The sequence below is a fragment of the Aegilops tauschii genome, chromosome 4 (genome assembly GCF_002575655.3).
Source record: "Aegilops tauschii subsp. strangulata cultivar AL8/78 chromosome 4, Aet v6.0, whole genome shotgun sequence".
NCBI lineage: Eukaryota > Viridiplantae > Streptophyta > Magnoliopsida > Poales > Poaceae > Aegilops > Aegilops tauschii.
The window spans coordinates 278,188,017-278,203,477 of record NC_053038.3 but is presented as its reverse complement, the minus strand read 5'-3'; positions in this window follow the sequence as shown (position 1 = coordinate 278,203,477).

Below are 15,461 nucleotides of genomic sequence, written 5' to 3'. Positions count from 1 at the left end.
CCAGAAAAGTTTCTGATCCTGAGTATTGCAAGGTTATTATGTTGATAAGTTTGATCCATATACATGTGTTGTTTTCTTTGCATATCGATTAGTTGCATGGTTATGGCAGAATATCATTGTTATTTTATAAAAAGTTTTGCCAAAGTTAAACTTGATTAAGTTCAACTTGAATATGCTGTTGATCACATCATGGTGCCACTGAATCGGGTTTTTCTTCAGTTCGACCACATTTACCTTGCGGGAAGGTCATGATTCAGTCCTTTGTTGTCCATCTCACAGGTGCCTCCCGCGAGGGAAGGTTATGGGCGTGCATACCCTGGCCTAGTAAGCATACATAACCTTGTGTGCTCGTTTTTGTTTTTATGGTACCTTGTCCCCGTTTGGGACCGTTTTGCCATGACAGTGGCCGTTGGAGTCTTTGGTAGACACGGGGCCACCCAAGACCTAGCCCTGAGAGGGAGTTCGTCGGAGTGGCCGGGAGAGTGCCACAACAAAGGGAGGGTTTCGTCGGAATGCTTTGGTCCACCCGAATGGGTGTGCGAGGCCAGGGTTCCGTAGTGTGGGTAAAGTGCGCTACCTTTACAGAGTATATTTAATCTATCGATAGCCGCGTCCTCGGTTATGGGCATAACTCGTGAGTAAGTCACACCAAGGATCAACTTTTAAAATTAATCTTGCAAACTAAATGATTGTTGTGATGCATTGTTGTTCGAGCGAATCATGAACTCGTGAGTTGTTCATGAGTTGTTGGTTTCACATGTGACCCCGGTATGGTCACCGTTTGGGTTACGAGGTAACCGTCTGGTAAGAGAGTCCGTGAGACTCAGTGCACGTATCGTTTGCATTGCATCTTTAGTAGCTCTTGCATTGCATTAATCTGATTAATTGTCATGATATTGTCTGTCATCATGCTTATGTTTGTTGTGAGCTTGCAAGTACATTCAATGTACAGACCTGGCGTCTTATGCCAGCTTTCAGGCAAGTCGGTTTGCATCGGAGCGCATCTCGTGTCTAGGCCGTGTCCATGTCGGTGTCCCTATGCTATGGAGTTTCCACTTCGTCGTCCTTCCGCTACCGCGTAGTTTGTGTTATCGAGGCCCCCTCCATGTTCATTAAATAATGTACATACTGTCCAGCAGCACCGTGTGTGCCGCTTGGCCTTGTATCTCGATGTAATATCAGACTTATGTAATTCGCTAGCATCGATAAAGTGGTTTTTCTGTACCATGTTGTTGTGTATTGCCAGAAGACTTGATCTCTGGGCTGGCAATGCAAGGTAAACCGGTTGCTCTGAGCCGGGGTGCCACAATGCTTGGTATCAGAGCCGCGCTGATTATAGGACACGCTAGACCGTTAGTGCGTTAGTGAAACGGTAGGTAGCTTCGTTTGAGTGCCGGTAGTCATAGAAACTGGTTGTTGCATCGCATGCATGTTTATCTATTGTTATTACTAACCGTATGGTTTGTGAGTGTAGATGGCTCTAGTACCGTTCTTGTAACATCCTGAGCCAGCTCCGTACACATCGCCGCACCTGCTTCAGAACGTGTGGCGACGACTCTACCCAGAGGGTGCTGATCCAGAGTATCGGGTGTATCGAGAGCATCTGGCCGGTGCATCGTATGAGTATTATGCGTAGGTCACTCCACACCACAGTTCCCCTTCCGGCGCTTACACTCGTTATTCTAAGGGTGGTCTTGCTTCTACGCCATCTCAGGCGGTTCAGTTTGCTGCTATCGAGGCTCTTGTAGGCTTGCGCTACAACGAGGTTCGCATGCACACCCACCCAGGTTTCTTCTACAACACATCTCTGCACGAGAATGGACGAATCCGCTTTCCTTTGATTAATCTGGCATGCGATCGTCCCACTAGCCACCTTTCTCGCTATATCACTTCTAGTTATCTCCTAAACTACGAGTTAGCTCGGGAGCTTTCACGCGCCCGGACAGCTCTCGCGGCTGCTCGTATGAGGAACCCTCTTCCCACTGTCATATACACTTCTTCAGTTCCTCCAGTCTCTGTTCCACTGGTGACATCTCAAGGTGTCGTTAACCCTCTGACGGTGACCCATCGCAGTGCTCCTGCTGCATGGGCTTCCCTTGTCGCTACTACTGCCGCTCCTATGCTTAGATCCCCTCCCGTGCCTTCCCCTGAGGGAGAGCCCTCGAGGCAGCGCCGTCGCGTCTCTCTTAACCCGGAGGTCTCTACTATCAGTTCAGGATCTGGGTCTGGCTCAGGAGAGGGGCCCGCAGCAGCGCAGTCCGAGCAGTAGACCGTTAGAGTATCGCTTTCGTCATGAGTATTATGTATGGGTGTAATTGCACGTGTCATGATGCTTAGCTTCATGTATGAGGGTAGTAGACTCGTTGTTATGTTTACTTTCATGTTGAGCCTATGTATAATTATGTTGGAACCTTTTATTCGCTTTGGTTTTCATTCGTTGTTTTCTTCCGGGATTTGTCTTTGGCTTTCCTCCCATTTTGGAATTTTCTCATCATGGTTGCTATTACTGGGAAAAACAAATAATAGGATGACGCGTGGAGGCAGCAGTAGTCAAGGTTGTGAGGATGTCCATGTCTGTCGCTTCGCAAGGCACGCAGGACATTCCCCGAGCCTTACCAGCCACCTCCGTCTCCACCGCCAAATCCGTCATCCACTGAGCAAATCCTGCGCATGTTTGAAGAAAGAAGGAGCAACGATCTGCTGGAAATACTGAAAAGTGTGCAAGTTATGGTTGGGCAGAATGGAAACCAGAATGGCCATCACTCCAAGCTGTCAGATTTTCAGCGAACCAAGTCTCCCAGCTTCAGCCAAGCTATTGATCCATTGGACGCCGATGACTGGCTAAGGACTATTGAGAGGAAACTGGAAATTGCTCGAACTGAAGGGGGAGACAAGGTTCCCTTTGCAACGCATTATCTCCAAAGAGCTGCCGCAATATGGTGGGATAATGCTAAGGCAATATGGCCCGCGGATGAGGAAATTACTTGGACAAAATTCAAGGATCATTTCCGCAAGTATCATATTCCCACCGGGATTATGAAAAGCAGGCAGCGCGAATTCCTCGCCCTCACTCAAGGCAGCATGACCGTCAACGAGTATCTGAATAAGTTCAACCATTTGGCCCGCTATTCTCTCCACGATGTGGCCACAGAAGAACGGAAGATCGACAGGTTTCTTGGAGGACTGAATCAGCATATCAGGTGCACTCTCAGCATGTTTGATTTTCCGGACTTCCTGACTCTGGTGAACAAGGCCCTCATTGCAGAAAGGGAACACAAACTCCTCCATGACAACAAGCCAGCTGTTAACGACCACAAGCGCAAATTCGAACCGAAGAAGGATATGCAACCAGTGCAGAAGGCTCATACTTGGCAACAGACTCAAGTTGAGTACAAAGCCAACTGGCAGCAGAATGTCAACAAGACTACCACTCAAGTCAAGAATGTCGTGACCAGCCCGGTGCGCGAAGATTGTCAGCGCAATAATTCATGCTTCAGTTGTGGTCAAACCGGACACTATGCCAGACAGTGTCCCAAGAACAACAAACAAGCAGCTCCATTCCATCCGCAAGTCAACTACATGGAGTTGTATTCCGCCCTAGATATGATCTAGGGGCAAAGTCATCATATCTCCCAGACGAAGCCCAAGAGGACCCGGAAGTCGTCATTGGTATGTTTCTTGTTAATGACATACTCGCCGTAATTTTATTTGACTCTAGGGCTTCCAACTCTTTTATTTCGTGGAGTTTTGCTTCCCAAAACAATTTTCCTGGCTCGATTTTGGGAAAACACATGTTGGTACAATCCCCGGGATCCCTAATCAGAAGCAATCTCGTCTGCCGTAATTTGGAAATTGACATCAAGGGTTTCAAGTTTCCAACATCCTTGATAATCATCGACTCCTACAAATTGGATGTTATTTTGGGCATGAATTGGTTAACCCAATATCAAGTATGCATCAGTTGTGCGACCAGAGAACTTACCCTGAAAAATACGGAAGGTCGCACCACAAGTTTTTATGCCCGCAAGTGCATACCCACGAAAGATATGGTTTTCGCAGCAGTGGCAGAAGAGGTGGAATTAATTCCAGTGGTCAGTGAGTATCCAGATGTATTTCCTGAAGAATTACCAGGCATGCCGCCAGACCGAGAATTGGAGTTTGCAATTGACTTGGTGCCTGGAACCACCCCGATACACAAGAAATATTATCGGATGCCTTCATCGGAATTGGTGGAATTGAAGAAACAACTGGATGAAATGCTGCAAAAAGGATACATCCGCCCAAGCTCTTCACCATGGGGGTCACCAGCGATATTCGTGGACAAAAAGGATGGTAGTCTACGAATGTGCGTAGACTACCGACAGTTGAATGACGTCACCATCAAAAACAAGTATCCACTGCCAAGGATTGAAGATCTGTTCGATCAACTCAGCGGGGCCAAAGTATTCTCCAAAATTGATTTGAGGACCGGATATCATCAGCTCAAGCTAAAGAAGGAAGATATTCCTAAGACCCCGTTCACCACTCGGTACGGTCTTTATGAGTATACCGTTATGTCCTTCGGCCTCACCAACGCCGCAGCTTTCTTCATGCATATGATGAACAAGGTGTTTATGGATTTCTTGGACAAATTTGTGGTTGTGTTCATTGACAACATACTCATTTACTCCAAGAGCAAAGATGAACACAAGGAGCATCTCTGAGCAGTTCTACAAAGGCTTCGCGACCATCAACTTTATGCCAAATTTAGCAAATGTGAATTTTGGTTCCAGCAAGTGGGATTTCTCGGGCATGTCCTCTCGGCAGAAGGAATCTCAGTGGATCCAAGCAAGGTGAAGGATGTACTTGATTGGTCCGCACCTACGACAGTCTCAGAAATCCGGAGTTTCCTTGGACTAGCCGGATATTATCGCCGTTTTATTGAAGGGTTCTCCAAGATCGCCAAGCCAATGATGGAGCTCCTAAAGAAGGATAAGAAATTTGACTGGACTGAGGACTGCGAACGGAGTTTCAATGAATTAAAAATTAGGCTGACGTCCGCACCAGTACGGACTCTTCCAGAAATCTACCACAGTTTTCATGTCTACGGCGACGCATCCAGAAAAGGACTTGGATGTGTACTCATGCAAGATGGCAAAGTTGTGGCTTATGCATCCCGACAACTGCGTCAACATGAAGGAAACTATCCCACTCATGATTTGGAATTGGCCGCGGTGGTGCACGCTTTGAAGATCTGGAGACACTATCTGATTGGAAAGAAGTGCCAGATATTTACCGACCACAAGAGTCTCAAGTATATATTCACTCAGCCCGATTTGAATCTTCGACAGCGAAGATGGCTTGAGTTGGTTAAGGACTACGACCTCGGAATAAATTATCACCCGGGCAAAGCTAATGTGGTGACTGACGCCCTCAGCCGCAAACCAGCCAACCTTAATGCTCTCATGGATTCATTGCCTCCTGAGCTTTATGAAGAAATCACTCAGCTCAATTTGGTGATCACCGATGGTCGTCTTGCCAACATATTGGAAGTTGCCCCTACTCTCGAAGAAGAAATCCGCAGTGCTCAGGCAGATGATAAGTTATTGAAAGTATATGTCCAGAAGATGCACCAAGGGCATGCACCGGATTTCTCTAGGGATCAAAGAGGTTCGCTAAGGTTCCGAGGTAGGCTTTGCGTACCCAAGCAAGAAAGTCTGAAGAAGGAAATATTGGCAGAAGCACATGAAGCACCATACTCAATTCACCCCGGCGGTACCAAGATGTATGAAGACCTTCGTCGGGTATTCTGGTGGGATGGAATGAAGAAAGATATCGCATACTTTGTGGCCTGTTGCGATATATGAAACCAGGTAAAGGCGGAACACCAAAAACCCGCCGGACTCCTCCAACCTTTGCCGGTATCCTAATGGAAATGGGACGATATCTACATGGATTTCATCACCGGATTACCAAGGCCTCATCGAGGAAACGACGCAATATGGGTCATAGTGGACACCTTAACACAGGTGGAACACTTCCTTCCCATCCAGACCACATACCATGCAAATCAACTCGCACAGTTGTATGTGTCAAGAATCGTCAGTCTGCATGGAGTACCTAATACTATCACCTCCGACAGGGGATCTCTCTTCACCTCCGCATTTTGGTCCCGACTACATCAAGCCATGGGGACTGCTCTGAAGTACATTACGGCTTATCATCCTCAGACACATGGACAAACCGAGCGAGTAAATTAATCGAAGATATGCTCCGGGCATGTGCACTGGCCCAAGGAACCAAGTGGGAAGACTGTCTGCCCAACGCCGAGTTTTCCTACAACAATAGTTTCCAGACTAGCTTAAAGATGTCACCTTATGAAGCTCTGTATGGCGGGAAATGCCTCACTCCATTGAACTGGTCTCAAACCGGAGACAGCCGTATTTTCGGGACTGATTTAATGCTCGAAGGGGAGAAGCAAGTCAAGGAAATCCAAGACAGACTGCAGCTGGCCAAATCACGACAGAAAAGCTACTATGATGCCAAACACCGTCAGATCAGCTTCGAACCCGGAGAACACGTATATCTCCGAGTCACCCCTATGAAAGGAGTCAAGAGGTTTCAGACTCGCGGAAAATTGGCACCCAGATACATCGGTCCGTTTCCAGTCATGGCCAGGGTCGGAACAGTTGCATATCAATTGGAGTTGCCACCGGAACTGTCAGAAGTACACGATGTGTTTCATATCTCGCAACTGAGAAGATGCATCTCGCCACCGGAGAAAAGGACTGATATGGCAGAGATAGAATTGGCTAAGGACTTGACTTATGAGGAAAAGCCAATCAGGATATTGGATCAGACAGAAAGGGTCATTCGCAGCAAACAAATAAGGTTTTACAAGGTTCAGTGGGAGCATCACACCGAAGAGCAAGCAACCTGGGAAAGAGAGGAATTTTTAAGGACTGCATACCCAGAATGGTTTTCCCAAGCAACCGAATCTCAAGGACGAGATTCATCCTAAGTGGGGGAGGTTTGTGACAGCCTGGATTTTGCCTTCTCTCTTTTTCCGGACTTGCCTTCTCTCTGTTTTCGGACTTGGTTTTAGCCTTCCTTTGATTTGGGTTTTGGAATCAATTCAAATGGACTTGTCACTTGGGCATATCCTTGACTTTCACCCAAGTGACCTATCTACTCCTCATTCAACTATATTTCCCTGATAGATCCCCAAAATAATCAAATGAATATTTTTCATAAAAGAAAAATATTCATTTTCCTCTCTGAAATTCAATTCAGAAACTTGTGCTCCAAAGAAACCCCAATCTTTCTTGCTCCCAAAAATCTAAAATAAATCCTGAATATTCTTTGAACCTTTGCACACCTTCCCAAGCAAAAATATTGCATGACTTTTTGCAATAGAAAATCATTTCTCTTCTGGCCCAAAATTCCAGTTTGTACAGCAAGTACATTTTTCCTTGATCTTTTGGCCCTGATCTTTCTTGAGCTTACACACCCTCCTAAGAAAACCTAAACTCCAGGAGACCAGCCCTAATGGCCTTCTAGAAGGTTGCTTAACTTGGCGACCAAGTTTCTAGTCAGAAACTTGCCAGCTTAGTAAAGTCAAATCTGGTCGGCCTGGGTATGGGCTATCAACTTTCCTAGACTAAACACTTCGTGGACGAACGCGTAGACAAGGTTTGGCAGCATTTGGGCATCGTCTTGACCATGCCAGCGTGGTGTCCGCGTGAAGACACAGTGCCTGGCAGCGTCTCGACGCGCTTTGGATGGCGCCTTCCTCTCTGTTCAGCGCATTCTCGTTCCAGCACTCGCCGACGCCTGCCGCGCAACGCCACCGACCCCGACCAATCGCCCTTGACCTCTCCCTAATGCTCGCCGACGCTGGAGACGCCGCAGCAAGCACGAGCACGTCGCGGCTAAAAGCCACAGTGCATGCATGCACTTGTCTGCTTCTCCCAGTGCCTCCTGTGCTCGTCCGCGAGCGTGGGCAGCTCCTACGTCGATGCTGCGTGCTTGCCCCCTCGCACTGGAGCTTTTCATCGCTGTTCGCCGCGCGTCCAGAGAGCTCCGGCGGTGACACATTTCCCCCCTCGCTCCGGCTATTTATAGCGACCCCCTCCTCCATTCCTAGCCACGCACCACTCCACACCACCTCCAAGAACACGTAGATGGGCCACAGCTTGGTCGGGCAGGCCTCTGGCCGTCGCCCAGACCAGAGAACTCTGGCGACCTCCGCAACAAGGCCACCGCTCTCCGGTGCCCCTCGAGCTCAAGCAGCTGCTCGGGCGGGGCATTGGGGGTCTGTTGGTGCTGCCTGGACGCCGCTGAGCCCTCGGAGCCGCCCCTAGCCGTCGTCTTCAACCACTCCGGCGAAACCCGTCCGCCACCGAGGCTTGCGAGCTTGACCGCGAGCAGCTCCATCCACCCCAAGCCAAGCCACGGGTACGGGCAGGTGCGCCATGAGCCCAGCTTCAATCCTATCCCTCTAGCCTAGCCCCAAACCCCCTCGTCGCCGGCGTGAGCTCTAGCGAAGCGCCGCCCCTCTCGGATCTTGCTGTCCCCCTCTCTCTCCTGACGTGCGGGACCCACCCGTCAGCCTCACCACTCGCGCCCGAAGCGGTACGAGTGGAGGTGCACTCTCGCTTTATGCCTTCGACGTCACCCCCCCCCCCAGGATTTCTGTTTAATTCAAAATTTATTCAGAAATTTGACTAAACTTTGACCAGCCACCATTTCTAAACTATAAGTCCAAATAAATTGATTCTTTTTGCATTGTCTTTGTTTCAGAAAAGTCTAGCAGCACACCAAAAGGTGGATTTTTCCTTGCTGTATACAATTTCTGGTGATTTTCAGAATGTGTTTTGATAATTGTTTTTGTGTTTTTAAATTCTTTTCAGAAGGAGAAGCTTGTCTTTAAGCAAACCAAGAGGGGTATGATCCTCCTCTACACTAAGGCAAGCCACACCAGCATTTGGATGATGTTATTTCAATATCTATGATTTTCTACTTGAATATGAGTTCTTATTTGCATTTAAAATTTGATAAATAAATTTGGTTAATTATTAGTTATTTTATCATGCATGATATGCTTGTTTTAGTTACTGGTTGAATGCATGAACTTGTTTCGTCAAGTCGAATAAGATTTTGCACTAGCTATATTGTTATGGTAAATAATGATAGTTCTTTTATGAAGTGATATTTTCATTTAAATGATGAACTAATAAAAATATGCTTAATAATAAAAATGAGTCATAACTAGAAAAGTTTCTGATCCTGAGTATTGCAAGGTTATTATGTTGATAAGTTTGATCCATATACATGTGTTGTTTGCTTTGCATGTCGATTAGTTGCATGGTTACGGCATAGTATCATTGTTATTTTATAAAAAAATTGCCAAAGTTAAACTTGATTAAGTTCAACCTGAATATGACGTTGATCACATCATGGTGCCACTGAATCGGGTTTTTATTCAGTGCGACCACATTTACCTTGTGGGAAGGTCTTGATTCAGTCCTTTGTTGTGCATCTCACCGGTGCCTCCCGCAAGGGAAGGTTATGGGCGTGCATACCCTGGCCCGGTAAGCAGACATAACCTTGTGTGCTCGTTTTTGTTTTTATGGTACCTTGTCCCCGTTTGGGACCGTTTTGCCACGACGCTGGCTATTGGTGTCTTTGGTAGACACGGGGCCACCCAAGACCTAGCCCTGAGAGGGAGTTGGTCGGAGTGGCCGGGAGAGTGCCACAACAAAGGGAGGGTTTCGTCGGAATGCTTTGGTCCACCCGAATGGGTGTGCGAGGCCAGGGTTCCGTAGTGTGGGTAAAGTGCGCTACCTTTGCAGAGTATATTTAATCTATCGATAGCCGCGTCCTCGGTTATGGGCATAACTCGTGAGTAAGTCACACCATGGATCAACTTTTAAAATTAATCTTGCAAACTAAATGATTGTTGTGATGCATTGTTGTTCGAGCGAATCATGAACTCGTGAGTTGTTCATGGGTTGTTGGTTTCAGATGTGACCCCGGTATGGTCACCGTTTGGGTTACGAGGTAACCGTCTGGTAAGAGAGTCCGTGAGACTCAGTGCACGTATCATTTGCATTGCATCTATAGTAGTTCTTGCATTGCATTAATCTGATTAATTGTCATGATATTGTCTGTCATCATGCTTATGTTTGTTGTGAGCTTGCAAGTACATTCAATGTACTGACCTGGCGTGTTATGCCAGCTTTCAAGCAAGTCGGTTCGCATCAGAGTGCATCTCGTGTCTAGGCTGTGTCCATGTCGGTGTCCCTGTGCTGTGGAGTTTCCACTTCATCGTCCTTCCGCTGCCGCGTAGTTTGTGTTATCGAGGCCCCCGCCATGTTCATTAAATAATGTACATACTGTCCAGCAGCACCGTGTGTGCCGCTTGGCCTCGTACCTCGATGTAATATCAGACTTATGTAATTCGCTAGCATCAATAAAGCGGTTGTTTCTGTACCATGTTGTTGTGTATTGCCAGAAGACTTGATCTCTGGGCTGGCAATGCAAGGTAAACCGGTTGCTCTGAGCCGGGGTGCCACACCGACGCTCCAGGGCGCGAAGCAGGCGAGGACCTGTCCCTCTCGCCAGGGAGCGAAGCACCTGACAGCTGGGTCATGTACTTTGACGGCGCCTTCGCACGCCAGGGCGCCTGGGCGGGAGCCGTGCTCATCTCACCCACCCAAGACAAGCTCTACTATGTCGTGTAGCTCTGTTTCTAACGTGGTGAGAAGGTCTCCAACAACATTGCGGAGTACGAAGGCTTGATCGCCGGTGTCAAGGCTGCGGCCGCTTTAGGCGTGAAGCGCCTCATCATCAAGGCCGACTCCCAGCTCCTCTTCAACTTCTCCAACAAAGTGTATGAGCCGAAGGATGAACACATGGAGGCATACCTGGCGGAGTTACGCAAAATGGAGAAACAATTCTTGGGCCTGGAGCTGCAGCACATGCCTCGCGGCACGAACAAGGAAGCCGACGACATCGCCAAGAGGGCATCCAAGCGCCAGCCATAGGAGCCCGGTGTCTTCGAGGAGCGGCTCTTCAAGCCTTTGGGAGCCCCCGCCTTTGGCCCGACCTCAGGAGCGCGCCTGCTCCGCGCGCTCGAGCCTCAGGAGGGGTTCTGGACCGAAGAATTCAAGGCGTACCTGCTGCAGGGAACCTTGCCGGAGAAGGAGGAAGACACGGAGCGCGTGTCTCGGTAGGCCACAGGCTACTGCATTCAGGACGGTGAGGTATACTGAAAACGACCAAACGATGTTTCCTTGCGATGCATCTCCAGGGAGCAGGGGTGTGAGTTGTTAACCGACATACAAGGCGGAGATTGCGGATATCACTCGTCATCGAGCACCTTGGTGGGCAAGGCATTCCGCAGCGGATTCTACTGGCCCCCGGCACTCAACGACGCAACCGAGCTGGTGAAATCATGTGAAGCCTGCCCGTTCCATGCCAAGCAAATCCACCAGCCTGCTCAGGGCCTCCAGACTATCCCGCTCACATGGTCGTTCGCCGTCTGGGGCTGGACATCTTGGGTCCGTTCCCTAGAGCGCCTGGGGTCTACCGCTACATCTACGTCGCCATCGACAAGTTCACCAAGTGGGCGGAAGTGGAAGCTGTCTGTATCATTCCATCTGGCTCGGCAGTCAAGTTCACCAAAGGTCTCGTGAGCCACTTCGGGGTCCCTAATCGCATCGTCACCGACAGCGGCTCACAGTTCACCAGCAACCTCTTCAAAACATATTGTGCTAACCTTGAACGCAGATATGCTACGCCTCGGTGGCGCACCCCAAGAGCAACGGCCAAGCTGAGCGCGCCAACACGGAGGTCCTGAGAGGCCTCAAAATAAGAAGCTTCAAGAAGAAGCTCGAGGCATGCGGCAGGGGCTGGCTCGACAAGCTCCTGTCTGTGCTGCGGTCCATCCGCACCACCACCACAAAGCCAACGAGCGAGAATGCATTCTTCCTTCTCTATGGTGCTGAAGCGGTTCTCCCACATGAGGTCAAGCATCGCTCTGCACGGGTCTTGGCGTTTAACGAGGCACGCCAGGACGCCACGCGGGGGATGGATCTCGTGCTGGGGGAGAAACGCCGCCGTCAAGCCTCGCTCCAGGCGGCAAGGTACCAGCAGGCGCTGCGGCGGTACCACTGCCGCAACATCCGCTCCAGGACGCTCGAGGTGGGCGATCTCATCCTGAGGCGGGTGCTCTCCAGGGAGGGGCTGCATAAGCTCTCTCCCATGTGGAAGGGCCCATTTAGGATTGCCCGCGTCTCTAGGCCTGGCGCCGCGCGCCTGGAGACGCAGGACGGCAATTCGAGGTTTGTTAGCTTCTTCAGGTAGTAGACTTCCGATATGGTGGTAGTTCTGGCCATGCAGTCGAAAAACATATGGTCCTTTGCCTTTGTTTATTTCTTTGTCAACAGCTCCTCCCATTAATGTGAATGAGAACATTGAGTTGTATGACCTGATATTTTCTCTGAAGTTTGTTGCATGACTTCCTTCACCCGTTAATAGTCCCGCGAGATATGGTGGAGGATATGCTATCTTTGGTAGATCAATTTTACCTTGTTTGCAGCAAATTCCGAAAGAAGGCTTTTTGGTTCCTTTATGAGAATTTAATCTTTCTTCACACCATAGTAGTGCATTGCAATGTTCGCATCTATATGTTGGCTTTCCAAAGTTCCATATCGTGCTAAAATAACTTCTGGATGTAGTGCTGCTGCTTGTTTCTATGATGTTGCTTTCAAGGTCATTGTCCCTCCCATTTCTCCTTGAACGCCTAACATCTCTTATTTCAACGATTTGTTCCTTTCTATTCCGTGAAGCATCTTCTTCTTTTTTTCATGGTTGTTTCCTGTGTATTCCTGCATCTATTACTCCTTTTTTTTCTTGTAGTTATAGCTTTCCTCCTGATAATAGCTTCTCTAGCTTCTTTTGAAAGTGGGCCTGCTGGTTTTGCCGTATACTGTCCCTTCATTTCTGCATTTGACATTCTTTTAGCAATATAGTATCAAATATTTGAAAGGTACTTTATGCACAATGTTGTAAAGAAACTAACAATATATGCACTAAATAAGAGGTGCTGGCTGCATGTAGAAACAACCTATAATTCTTATCAATCATGCTTTCAGGATTATTATGTTATGTGGTTCGAGTTGTAGCGTATCACATTATTGGTGTGACAGTGTGGTTGTTTCTTAGTGCACGACAATTGCTCCACGGGAATTACTATGGGGAAGTAAATCATTTTTAGCACTATACGTAAAATTATTAGGGTTTGTAATATTCACAAAGGGCAATCTTTCAAATGTATATGTTAGAGAAGTACAAGAATATAGTCATTACATGAAGATAGTCAAACATGGTCAATGATATACCTGACAGTGTCTTCTTGCCTTTGTTTTTTAAATTTTGTAAAGCTTCACACGCTTGTGCTAATTAATTATTGCCGTAATTGTATCTTTGGTGCAAAGCAAATCCTGTATTGATCCTGGAAAATATTTTGTACCATGTACAAAATTATATTAGAGCATATCTTTCTATTGCTGCCATTACTTTATCAGTCTGTGTGTAACTTTTAGTTGATGACAGAAGTTGGTACTGTTATCTCAAAGAAAATAGAGCTGATGTGAAGAGCCAAGGCATGACGTGTGAGAATAGTTTATTTGAGTCAGTATTATAAGCCTAAATATAAAACAATGTAATAATGAATAAAATATTTATGAGGTTGCTTTGAATTGTAGATAGTAGTAGTTTTCCACGTACCTTCTAATCTGAAGTCTGGCAGGCCTGATTCGTGTGCTAGTTCTTCCAGCGATTCTATCTAGGTCGATTATGACTAATCTTATTTAGTTTTATACGTGTCGACGATCTAAAGGTCTTGATGATATGATCCCTTTTTTAATCGAAGCGTACGTTCAGCTATATATGGGAAGCACGCCAACGTGTGCTCGGATGAGCCTATTTGATAAGGAGTAGGAACCGAGTTCATAACGATAACGGTATACTGTAGTTTTTTCTTTTTTGAGAAAAATATACTGTAGATAGATAAATTCCAAACCCAACTCTACATTCCCCACGTATGAAGGCCCAGCAGTTTTGATGCGGGCCCATGTATTTTATTTTTTATTTTGATAATCAAGCCCATGTCAGTTTTGACCACCCCGTATAAACAACCCGTACAAAATATTGGCGCTTCGCACAGGGGAATGACCAAGCGATGCTGCTTGGCCCGGACCGCAGGGGCGAATCTACGTACAAGGTTTTGGGGGCGAATGCCCCACTCGATTTTTCTGCCCACGTATACCAGGCCGAGGGTAATATCGTTGCCCCCGCTCAGCCCATGCTATTTGCCCCCACTCCTTAATTTTTTTGTCATATAAAGCCCATCTATTCATGTGTGAGTTGCAGCCCATGTAGAGATTATACGAGCAGGCAGATGCATACGGGCAGTTGCTTGCCAAATCGCTGGAAACCTATGCGCCGCCGCCTGGCTCCTGACTGACTAATCTGCTGCTCATGCGACCGCCGTGACGAGCCGAAGCTGTCAACGCCTGCAACTCTAAGCTACGTACAGGCCTCCCCTCCGACAATCAGCCTTGATCTGCACCATGCACCCCGGCTGGCCGGCCGGGTCGCCGTCCCAAGGAGAAAAAATACGTGCGCTACTCATCAATCTTTCAATCAAGGTAAGCCCTAGGTTCAGTTCTCATTTTTAGCTTCTAATTTTCATATTTTCAGTCTATTCTGATTCCGTGGTAATTAGGTTGATTTAATCTTGCTTATGTAATAATTTCATATGAATAAGTTTGAGCACATGGGAGTAGAATAAATCTCTGGACTATAGTAATATTCTGCCTTCATGTACTTCAATTTATTTAGAAAGCTAATGGACAATTTCTTTTACAAAATCCGCAACTGGTAGTATGCTTGAAATAGTCGATCTATCTGAACAAGCTTACTCGGGATCCACCTAAAAGGAGGATACTTACAGATTTTAATATCAATCATCTAAATGGAAGGGGTAATGTGCTCAAGCTTATATTTTTAGCAGTCAACGTTTACATTCTCTCTTTACATTTAAACACTTTTCTTTTTCCTACAGCTTGAAGGCTAGAATTCACGGACGTACCAACAAAAAGGAACGACATATTCATATTCCTCAACTTATTGTGCCTAAAGTTGTTAGTTTACTTTTATTTTGGCAATGATTTTTTTTTCATATTTACGTGTGTGCTCATACGATTTTTTGCTTTTCTATCACATATGTATGCTTTGTGTGGTTAGTTTCTTAAAGGATCTAGCCATTAGTTTGTATACACATTTCTCAAGAAAAAGAAATTTTGTACCTCATTGCCCCTTCTCGTGTTTCATCCTGGCTCCGCCCCTGCCCGGACCACTTACGTAGATACGTTAGGAACTGCCTAATCTGGTTTTGTTAACCTTCTAGAACG